This window comes from Nicotiana tabacum, chromosome 6 (genome assembly GCF_000715075.1).
Source record: "Nicotiana tabacum cultivar K326 chromosome 6, ASM71507v2, whole genome shotgun sequence".
In the NCBI taxonomy this organism is placed as follows: Eukaryota; Viridiplantae; Streptophyta; class Magnoliopsida; order Solanales; family Solanaceae; genus Nicotiana; species Nicotiana tabacum.
In genome coordinates, this window is record NC_134085.1 from 129233932 (window position 1) to 129246751 (window position 12820).

Consider the following 12820-nt stretch of genomic DNA (forward strand, 5'->3'; position numbering starts at 1 on the left):
AATAATGTAAAGAATTTTCGTTTGTTCATTGTAAATTTGATTTAAATTGCTGATTGCTTCTTTGATTGATTGATTCTTAAAGATAAGCATTCAGACAGTAGTATAGGCAATGATATATATCAATTTTCTGCTAGTTTGATTGCACGAGTCCTTGTATATCACAAGTGACCTAAGAAAAAGAATCCTAAATCAAAATGTTTAAAGAGTCGTGTGATGGGTGAAGATCCAGCACAATACGTAGAGCACTTTTATTCTGCCGTGGAAGCTCCATATCCAGGAAGAAGGAAGATGGCGGACACTGTCATGTGTTATCTATTTTCTACTTCCAATTATCCATTTACACGTTTATTCTACACAATTAATTAGCTGCTAAAAAATGTGTGGATGTTGGTAGATGTAAACGTTGCCAATTAAATGGCAAGCTTTAATTGCGGAATGATGGATATTAATGTCCAGCACGTGCTGAGACAGTCCCTACACAGCTATTCATGTGAGTTGCATTATTAATTGAACTCACCGAGAAAACCGATCATTTGGGTCCTGTTTTTTCCATATGAAAATAGCACATCTTGGCCTTTTCGTTATTCTCCCCACTTCGTCTGTCTTTTCAGAATTTGAAAGGAAAATACATGAGTTAAGCAAGACTTTGCCTTGTTAATCAACCATCTTTTGCTCGACCTCAATCAATATTCATGGTAGTTTGACTCCGCGCAATATTTAACAAAAATAAATAAATTTAAAACTCATAATCTTAAACAAGTCATAATACTTGTATAGTTATTATTAGATATTTGAAACTTGCGTCTTAAATGTTCCACGTGGCTATGAAATTTCTAAAGGTAAAATGAGTAAATACAAAGTTAAATTGCTTCAAAAAAATAAAAATGTGTCATTTTTATAAGACTGACTAATATGAAAAATTTATCACATACATGAAACATGAGAACTGAGTGAGTAATAATTTAAATTGCAACTGTCATTTTAAGTTAAGTTAATTTTTCACTTAAAAATTTACAAGCATTCTTGAGAAAATAAGCGAGTGACTGCAACTTTAGTTGAGATGATTTTAATACCAATCAATTACTAGCTTCAATTCTAAATTATTCGACGTTAACTACGTGAATCCTTTATATACGTTCATCGTATATGCTAAAATGATAAATATATCATTTATTCTGTTATAAAGAATGTAAGAACTGTATGTTACCTCACATTGATAAAGAGAACTAGTAAATATGCCGCGCTTTCCGCGGTTATGGAATGAAATCAGGATATGATCAAATAGTTAATATCATTAGTTTTGCTAAGCAAAATCATGCCTTGCTAATCAATTAAGTGTGTTACTAAATGAAATGGAGAAGAACAATTTTTCCTCTTGACTTCGCTTGATCAATGATTAAATATGTACTCTAAAAAAGGGTATTATCACTTTTAGCCCGCGACAAAAACTATTTACATTCGGTAACCGAAAAAGTGTATAAAAATTTGTATATAACATACAATATATATATATATATAAAAAGTTTATACATTTTTTCGGCTATTATTTTTACAACGGCTATATAGTGTCATTTTCTCAAAAATAAATAAATAAAAAAAATACAAGTTATAGGGTCATGGCCTTGAGATAAGTCAATAAAATTGCAATAGGAACATCTTGAAGATGCAATGTGAACTTGAAATCCATGACACACCGTTTATACTAAATTTAAAATGTATATCTTCCATAACATTGGAAGCTACTTAATTGAGTTTCTTTCGGTAAAGAAGATACAATACATAGAATCTTACATTATGATGTTAAATTTGAAGCACCAACTAAAACAGATCACAAAATGAAAGTCATTTTAGATGATCCAAAATTATTCATGATAAGAATTGAAGGCCTAAAAATAAAGTTATTTATGGCACTCTTGAACAACAAAAGAGGTAAAACATCTATCAAAAAATAGAAGGCATACCATACATATAGTTCATGAGAAAGGAGTTGGATAACTTTTAGTGTTCAACAACCTCAAAACTCCATCCCGCTCCCAGAAATAAAGCTGTGGCAGAAACTTTATGAGAGGATAGCAATATTTTGTCCAATGTTTTAATAAACGAATAGAGAATAATGATAGAAAATGAACATAACCTGCTTTGACAACTTAAACTTTGTTGCTTGACTCGATCTTGAAAATCAAGAAAAACTTGTAAATTGGAGCCGACTTCACCGTACCATTCCAATGAACTAGCATCCTTATGTGAGTTACACTAAAATTAGATCATGTATGAAGGTTAGATCCTAACATAAAAAAAATGTACTAACATAAAAAAATGTACTAAAATAAAAAGTAAATGCAAATTTGACCTAGCCTGGAGCAACACCACCGGAAAAAACAAAGCCTAATTCTCGTCCTATATATATATATATATATATATATATATATATATATATATGGTGTATTCTATTCTGAAAATAATATTATATGTACAAAATAAAAGTTATATTTAGTCTTACAAAAATAGGAGGAAAAGGAAATAAAAGCTACAATATAATTGACCAAATAGCACCATTTCATGCATAGCTTCCTTAAAAACTATCTATTTATGCCACTCAACATCAGTGCTCATCCACCTTTTTACAAACTGTAAGACCTCATTTAAAAAAACTATAAGAACTACATCTTTACAGACATATACCATGCCCTCCTTAATGGATTTATCTTTTAGATGACCATCATCATCCATTAAGAACAGGATTGAAACCATCAAACTGCTAACAAATATCCTAGCTTTATATATATATATATATATATTATTTGCACGGGACAAAGCATGTACAAGCTTCACTTTATAATATAAATTTGGGTAACACTAAAATTCAGTGGAAACTGAATTGCATTATTCTCTGAAAAATGCAGCTATTTAATCAAGTTGCAAGAAGTCCTTGAAAGCAGATTACCGGAACAAAATAAAATAGTACTTTAGTAGATTAGAACTTCTATTTCCAAGAGGAGAGTAGTTGCCAAGTTAATATCTTCTTGTGGAGGAAGAAACATTCACAACCCTTAGAGATTTAGATAATTGGAAGATTGGAATAAATGTTCAATCATCCTCTTCACACCATAATAGTTTGTTTGCACCCACTACTCTGCTAACTCATATGTCTGAGAGAATATGTTATTCCAATTGAGTTGAGATCATCCTTATTTGAGCAAATAAATGCTAAATTAATTAGTAATAAATTAGCAGGATGAATCTCAGTTGAACTTAATAATCTCCAGATCAAACGGAGCGAAGCTCTTATACGATGAGAGGTTAATTTACAAGCAAAAATAGGACTTAATATGCAATGATTGGCAAGATGTGCAATATCATAATAGTGTAATAAATATAAGGAATAACAAGGAATATAGCATAAAAAGAATAATCACCCAATGATTATATGATTGGGTATTTCCCTTCTTTGCCGATATGGAATGAAAAGTAGTTGATATCTCTATGGGACTTTAAGATTATAGTTAAATGATGGACAATATGTATATTGATGAAATGAATGAGACAATTTTGTCGTATCTTCTTTCTTTCCAATTTTATAACCTCTTTTAATTCTCAAAAAGGGCAGGCTCCTCCTTGTTTACTATCCCCTCCTATTTATAAGGGATATTCCCCAAAAAATCCTAAAAAATACAACACAAAGAATATTCCAAAAGTATATTCTTTCTGTATCTTTCGGAGTTGACACTACCGACCCTACTTTACTTCGGCTGCTCGTCTCTGGCCGTCATCCTTTGCCACAACGCCGTCAGTCGTCATATTGTAACGACTCCGCTCTCTGGCCTCGCTTACCCGTCGTTGTGGTGGTCAAATTTGGACCAATACAGTTAGTCCCTCCGCTTGTTGAGGTCGTGGCCTTAAACGTCCTCGATGAGCGGATATCACTTGTTCCCGTTGCTGAATTTGGTTGTTGTCATGCTGGTTTGGCCAAAGTTGAGAGGTTGACACGTCGATATAGTTATCAGGATGTGACGTCACTCCCACGTGCGTCATCATTATGCACCTTCTCGAGACAATGTCTGATTTGCATGTCGTTTTGGTTTTAGCACCACTGACGGTTTTTCGCTTCGATTCCCGCGCCATCCAACCCTATAAATAGGTGAAGGTTTTGTTTCTTCAGAAACTTTTAGCCACTTCTTTGTGTGTCCATTTCCAACACTGATCATCTTCATCAATTCTTCAGCTTAGTTTTCGTAGTTTCACTTCTCTTTTTTTGTTTAACCACCGTTCCTCATTTTAAGTTTCACCAACACACCTTCTATTACCACGATGCCCTGAACACATGAAGAGGTTTCCGACGCCACTCCGTTATCCATGACCCCTCCTTCCGGTGGAGAAGATATAGCGGCTGAGGAGGGGGGGATAGTTTTCCCACCGTAGAGGAGATACTACCAAGAAATCCTATGTCCAAGCATGATTTCCACAAGAAACCTGCCCCTTCTCTTGTTCCGGTGGTCTTCAAAACTGGGCTGGCTCATATAAATAAACTCCGGTCTTCGTACAATATTTCCCCTCATGTCGAGATGGTTTCAGTTGAGAGGGACCTCGTGGAGGTCCATAGACCGAGATATTGTGCTTTCTACGTGTACCCTTTTGTGATTGGTCACACTCTCCCTCTTCTTCCATTGGTGGAGGAATTTTGTCGGTTCTATGAGGTCTGTCCGACACAACTATCTCCGTATATGTATAAAATCTTTCTAGTTTTGACGAAGTATGCGGAGTTAGCTGGGTGTAAAGTTAGCCTTCATCACCTTTTATATTTATTTTCCCCGAGTTTTCATAGGGGCACCATGATACACCTGCGGCATCGCGGGACCAAGGGGTTGGTGATCGGAATGGATGACCGAGCGAGCTGCAAATTCGTGTACGAGTACCTCTTCATCAAAACTGAGTACCTGGTGTCGGGCCCTGCTGGATTTCCAGAACGATGGAATCACAACCATAGGTGTTGGCGCTACTTATTTACTTTCATTCTTTCTCATTTATATTTACTTGTGACTTTTCTGTACAGCTAAGAGACGTGCACCTCTTCCTATCATCGATATCGAGGATTGGGTAGCTCGCATACTACCTTATGCGGCGGAGACTCGAGATTGGCCTGTCTTCCTCAAACGCTTTGGGCTGAAAGTTTCATCTAGTAAGTATTTCCTTTGCTTTGGCCTTTGACTGTTTGCTGTCGTTTGCTGACACGACCTCTTTGTGGTGATAGGTCGTAGGGCTTCTAAGAAGAAGGCCCTAGTCCCGGGATTTCGCTAGGTTGTTGCATTGGCGGGGGTGCAATTTGTCTTAGCTGAGTTTGTCCGAAAAGGTCGTCCTCAGACTGTACCGGTCACAGACTCTCTCTATGACATCATCATACAGGATGAGATCTCCTCTAGACCCATCTACCACCCCATGGACAAGCCCTCAAATGGGTATGAGTCACCGTCGAGGAAAATGAGGAGGGTTGAGCTTGGGAAGGTCGTCGCCACTGAAATTAGAAAGAACAGAATTGGTGCTTCGAAAGCGGCGTCTTTTCCTGGATCAGGCATAGGTCCCGTTCTTATGGCGGATGCTATTTTGGCGGGAAGGTTCCCTAGGGCCGAAGGAATATATCAAGGCGCGGGGGGTCGGTACCATCCGCCAAGGGTGGTGCGTCCTCTGCTGTCGGAGGAGGTGGAGTTGTACATGCCGATGGTGATGATTTAGGTTCGAACATCGATCCCAAAGATGTACTAGCTTACTTGGAGCGACATACCCGCGTGGAGGTGATGACGGAGGGTCCTGATCGACACATAGTCATCCCTGTAAATACAACTTGTTGGCGAACTGCGAGCAGGCAACATCAGAGTTTGCCTCTTTGTGAGCTACTTCTGAGAACGCGGTGCTTAGGGCGATGAGTGACGTGAAGCTGTTGCGGAGCATTTCCGGCATGTATTTGCGAGTAAGTGCTTTCCTCTTTTCTTTTCGTTTTTGGATTTATTTTGCATACCTATTCCAAACCTTGTTTCGAATTTGCTTTGCATGCTAGACCCTCATCATGGAGATTGAGCGCGATCGGAGGGATAAGCGGAAGACGACCATTTTTGGGAAAATGGCCTCCAAATACAAGGAGTACCACATGAAGCATCATGCATTGGCCGACCTCTTTACTCAGGATAGCAATTTTTAGCTTTTCCGTGATGGGCTCAAGCAGAAGGAGGAAAAATTGGTACAAAAGGTCGAAAATCCGAAAGAACGGGACGAGGACCTGATGAAGGCCATTGCCTGATGCAGTGAACTTGAGGTGGATCTTAAGGCCAAGGAAGATAAGCTTGAAATGAGCAAGGGGGTGATGGCTGAGAATGCCGACCTTCAAGCGCGAATGCCACCTTAACTTCTGAGCTTGACAGGAAGGCGACAGAGGCTGCCGACCTAAGGGGTAAACTGAGTGTGAAGACTGATGAATTGGCTCGTGCTGAAAGATAGGGTGACTGCCATCTCTGAGGTAGCGTCTTTGGAAGACGCCCTTTACATTTGTAGGTCTGAATAGGACAATGAGGTGGAGACATCCGCGCTCAAGGTAGCGCGATCTGAGGAACGTATCTAAGATCTGGAGGCGAAATTGTCCGTGTTAAATGAACAAGTTATTGCTTTGAAGGCGGAGGGTGCGTGACGGAAATCCCAACCCTCTACATCTCATGCTTTGGCTGATCCCGTCGTGCCACGGGACTTATATGAGATGTGGGTTCATGTCGAAACTTAACTTGACGTATACAAGTCCCTTCGTGCCGGTGGGAAGGTGTCTGAGGCTGAACATCAGGATGTACATATCAAAGCACGTGCAACTCGTGAGGCATATGGTTACGACCCCAGCACACCTGGCGGGGACGATATTGATTATGATGATACGTATAAGCTCGCCTCTGATTCCTGGTATAATGAGGAGTATGCCACGGGGGATGATGTAGAGTAGGACTTTATTGTATTCATTTTTGCTTTGCTATTTTTGTGAGGGCATCCTTGAGCCCTTTGTAAAACACTTTTGTAATATATCAGTCGTAATGGAACAATTACTTTTTGTTGCGTGCCTCTGAGTTGTTATTTTTGTTTGTTTGGGGAGCAGGCCTCGAGCTTTCTGGTCTCGTGTGACGTTTTGTTAAAGTTATAAAGTGATTCAAGCAACATCGGATGTCGAGTAAACTGTGCGACGTCGAGTATTAAATGATTTGAAAGAGGTTGAATTCTCCTTTTTTGGCGATGGCCCTAGGCCGTAGGGGTGTTATTTTGAGCTATTCGAAATGTTAACCCATCGTGATTCAAATGAGGTCGAACCCTTTTTCTTTGGCGATGGCCCTTGGTCGTAGGGGTGTTATTTCGAGCTGGTCGAAATGTTAACCCGTTGTGGTTCGAACGAGGTTGAATTCCTCTTTTTGGCGATGGCCCTTGGCCGTAGGGGTGTTATTTCGAGCTAGTCAAAATGTTAATCTGTTGTGGTTCGAACGAGGTCGAACTCCTCTTTTTGGCGATGGCCCTTGGCCGTAGAGGTATTATTTAGAGCTAGTCAAAATGTTAACCCGTTGTGGTTCGAATGAGGTCGAACTTTTCTTTTTGGCGATGGCCCTTGTCTGTAGGGGTATTATTTCGAGCTGGTCGAAATATTAACCCATTGTGGTTCGAACAAGGTTGAACTTCTCTTTTTGCCGATGGCCCTTGGCCGTAGGGGTGCTATTTCGAGCTGGTCAAAATGTTAACCCGATGTGGTTCGAACGAGGTTGAACTCCTCTTTTTGGCTATGGCCCTTGGCCGTATGAGTGTTATTTCAAGCCGGTCGAAATGTTAACCTATTGTGGTTCGAACGAGGTCGAACTCCTCTTTTTGGTGATGGCCCTTGGCCGTAGGGGTGATATTTCGAGCTGGTCGAAATATTAACCCGTTGTGGTTCGAACGAGGTCGAACTCTTCTTTTTGAACGGAGATCGATGGAGAGTGAAATGATTGAGTAAAATGTTGCTTTATTTCATTTATTAGAGTATTGTACATGTCAGTTTCATACACACTGGAGAAGTTTCCTTGTATCTAGTCCTTTCATTGTTTGTCCTGGAGATATCATCGACATGCTGGGTGATGAATTATACTTTTAATGTTGATAAGTCCCCTTCGTCGCCTCATTAAAAACCAATTGGGACAAAACCCGGGTGAGGGAAAAAGAGTACGACTCGGGAGACGTCCTTTTTCAGAAGTGTAAGTATTTGAGGTGGGCGACATTCCAGTTATTCTGTAGCAGTTTTTCCTCCATTGTTTCTAGTTGGAATGCCCATTTTCTTGTCGCCGCTGTAATTTATATAGCCCGTCCCAGTTGGTTCCCAATTTTCCTTATTTTGGGTCTTTGGTCGCTTGTGTTTTGGCCTTGAGGAAGTAGTCCCCGACTTTGAGCGGACGTATTTTGGCCTTTTTGTTGTAGTACCTTTCTGTTTGTTATTTTTGGGCTACCATCCTTACATGAGCCATATCTCCCCGTTCTTCTACTTTGTCGAGGTCCTGCATTCTGTTCTCGTTATTGTTTGGTCCACTTGCATTGGAGTATCTTAGGCTAGGTTCTCCTAATTCAACGGGTATAATGGCATCAGTCCCGTAGACTAATGAATATGGCATTTTGCCTGTGCTGGTTTTTGGAGCGGTGCGGTAGGCTCATAATACCTCCGGTAGCAGTTCTAGACACAACCCTTTAGCGTCCCCGAGCTTCTTCTTTAGTATATTCAATATTGTTTTGTTAGAGGATTTTGCTTGACCACTGCTAGCTGGATGATATGACGTGGAGAGTATTTGCTTGATGCACCATTTGTCGAAGAACTTGGTCGTCTTTTTTCCGATGAACTGAGGTCCATTATCGTAGCTGATTTCTTTGGGGATGACGAAGCGACATATGATGTTTTTACATATGAAGGTGATGACTTCCTGTTCGTGTATTTGGGCAAATGCACCTGCTTCCACCCATTTGGAAAAGTAGTCAGTTAAAACTATAATGAAGCGTGTCTTACCTCGACCTGTCGGGAGGGGTCTGACGATGTCCATTCCCCACTTGATGAACAGCCATGGTGAAGTGACAGAGTGCAGGAGTTTGCCCGCTTGGTGTATCATTTGTGCATACTTTTGGCATTGCTCACACTTCTTGACGTAATCCACTGCTTCCCTTTTCATAATGGGCTAGTAGTATCCTGTCTGAATGAGGCATCTGATGAGGGCCCGATTGCCTGTATGGGAGCCACAGTGACCTTCGTGAACTTTTTCGAGCACACGCCTTGTTTAATTTGGTCCTAGACATTTAGCCAAAGGGCCACCAAATGTCCTTTTGTAAAGATCATTGTTTATAAGGGTGTACCTGGCTGCCTGTATTAGAAACTTTTTGGCTTCCATTTTGTCTTGCAGGAGTGTTCCTTCCTGCAAATATGTCGTGATACGGTTGTGCCAATCCCAAGTTAAATTTATAGAATGTACCTCTACTTGGTCTATTGACAAGTGGAGGAGGGTGACCACGTTCTCCTTGGTGCTATTTTTGGTCGCTGCTGCTAGTTTGGCAAGGCCATCTGCTTCGATGTTTTGCACTCGTGGTATCTAATAGAGTCGACATTCATTGAATTCTAGAAGTAGCTTATAGATTTCTGTACGGTATTTATGTAGCCTTTGTTCCTTGATTTGGAAAGTCCCAGTAACTTGGTTGACAACGAGTTGTGAGTCGCACCTGAGGACGACTCGTCGTGCACCATATTTGAGGGCTCATTTAAATCCTGCAATTACGACCTCATACTCGGCCTTATTGTTAGTCATATCGGGGCACCGTATGGACTGACGAATTACTTCGCCTGTTGGGACTTCGAGTACGAGTCCTAGTCCAGATCCCGATGCATTAGATGCGGCATCGGTGTAAAGGACCCAGAGGTCGGGTTGCCCAGGGGAGGTGTGAAGCGTTTCCTGCTCGACCTTGGGCAATATTTCGGCACTGAAGTCGGTGACGAAGTTAGCGAGTACCTGCGACTTTATCGCTGTTCGCGGTTGATAGGTGATATCATGCTCGCTTAATTCTATGGCCCATTTGGCCAATCTTCCCGGAAACTCGGGTTTATGTAAGATGCTTCTGAGGGGAAAAGTCATCACCACTGATATGGGGTAACATTGGAAATATGGTCTAAGCTTTCGTGAAGCTATGACCAATACTAGAGCCAGTTTCTCGAGGTAGGGATACCTCGTTTCGACGTCAATCAAGGTTTTGCTAATATAATAAATTGGGGATTGCGTACCTTTATTTTCTCGGACCAGAACTGCGCTCACCGCTACCTCTGAGACGGCCAGGTAGATTAGGAGGCATTCGCTGGGACCGCTTTAACGAGTAGTGGCAGTGAGGACAAGTACGCTTTTAGTTTTCTCAGGGACTCGATGCAATCTGAATTCCACTGGAGCCCGTTGTCTTTCCTCAACACGTTAAAGAATTTGTGGCATCTGTCGGACGACCGCAAGATAAATCTCGACAGGGCGACTATCCGGCCCATCAGTTTTTGTACCTATTTTTTTCTGGTTAGTATTTCGGGTATTCCTTCGATGGCTTTGATCTGGTCTGGATTGATCACGATGCCTCTTTATGATACCTAGAAATCGAGGAATTTTCCTGAGGTTATACTGAAGGCGCATTTTTCGGTATTTAGCTTCATTCCATACCGCCTTAATATGCTGAAGGCCTCTATAAGGTGGTCAATATGGTCCTCTTTCCTTTTGGATTTGACCAACATGTCGTCGATGTAAACCTCCATTGTCTTGCCGAGTTGGTCTTTAAAAATTTTAGTGACCAACCTTTGGTATGTTTCTCCCGTATTCTTTAATCCGAACGGCATGACTCTGTAGTAGTATGTTCCCTGGTGGGTGATAAAAGTGATTTTTTCCTGGTCTTCCTACTCCATGAGGATTTGGTTGTAATCTGAGTTCACATCCAAAAAGCTTAGCAGTTCGTGCCCTGTTGTTGCATCGATGAGTTGGTCGATATGGGGTAGTGGAAATGAGTCTTTCGGGCAGGCCTTTTTTTAGGTCTGTGAAATCAACGCACATCCGCCATTTCCCATTTTTCCTTTTTACCATGACCACATTCGTGACCCAATGGGGATATTTTGATTCTCAGAGAAAACCATTGACGAGTAGCTTATCGACTTTAATGCTGGCCGCTTCATTTATTGTAGTATTAAACTTTCTCCTCATCTATCGTACCGGCGGATATAGTCGGTCGACGTTCAGTCTATGCATAGCTATGTCTTTCGGAATGCCTGACATATCTAAATGGGAGAAGGCAAACAGGTCGACATTGTTAGTTAAGAATTTATGAAATATACCTGGTTATGAAATTGTGTCCGATATAGGCCTTTTTATGCTATCGTTGCTATATAGTTGGACGGGGTTGAGATCTTCTATGGTCGACTCGGCGGCCTCTACGACGTCAGGATCTTTGATAATGTCTATTTGTGCATCGGGTTTGGTTCCCAATGTTATTAATTGCTATGCATCCGCGTTTGCTCCCTTTAGTTGTTAGGTGTGTGCGCAATCCTGGGCAATACGATAACATTCTTGTGCGGTGCGTTGTTCGCCCCGTATTCTGAATATTCCCTATGGAGTAGGGAACTTAATTACTTGATATAGACTTGACAGGATGGCTCACATGGCATGTATCCATGGTCGCCCTATGATGGCGTTGTAGGTTGTGTCTTGGTCCGTGATGTGAAACATTGTTTCTAGGGTGACTCCTCCGGCTAGAACGGGTAGCACTATTCTCCAGAAGTTCTCTCGACTACATTATTAAAAGCCGTTAGTGTTATGCAATGCGATATTATTTTATCTTCGAGCCTCATCTGTATGAGGACCCGAGGATGGATAATACACGTGCCAGTTCCGTCATCCACCATTATTCTTTTCACATCAGTATCCGCAACACGTAAAGTAATAACTAGAGCATCGTAGTGAGTGTGAGCACGTGATTTTTGCCCTATATGAATTACTCCCATAAATTCAAAACAAAATAATTTCTTTCAGTGTTTGCAATTTTGTGGATTTTCATGGCATTTTATGTTAAATGTTTACATTTGTCTGTGCATATTTATTTTATTTAATTAATAAAAAATACAAAAATAAGTTGCATTTGAATTTAGGATTTAATTCTACATTTTAGGATTAATTAAAAAATTAGTTGTTTTATAAAAAATGGGAAAATCACAAAAAAATAGCTTATTTTGCACTTTTTAATTTTAATTTCGAATTTTGGTAATTTTTTCCTTGAATTTAGTTTTTAATTAATTGGGGTAAATATTATTTCGAGTAATTAGTTTAATTTGGTGAAATATTTAGTTTAAAGAGTACTTTAAGATTTAATTTAATTTGAAAAGAGAAAAAAAGAGTAGAAAAAGAATTGATTAAAAGAAATGGGAGGAGTCAATTAAAAGTGGGCTGTAATTTGGACCATTTTTTAATCAAAATCCGCCCAGAACACTCCCCAGCCTAGGCCCAAACCTGGTTTCCACCCGATCCGTCTCCACACCCTACTAAACGATGTCGTTTCACCTTTTGATCTGGACCGTTGATCTCAGTTGATCAAACGGACCAGAACTGACTTCATCATGATATATAAATGTCGGAATCCCCCCTCTTACCCCCTCGTCATCTCACTTACCCTCATCTCTCCAGAAATACCCCCGAAACCCTAATTCGCCGCCCTAACTCCCACCGCCTCAGCCCAGCGGCGCCACCTCTGTTCACCACCAAAATTACACCCTGGAACCTCCACGACCCCC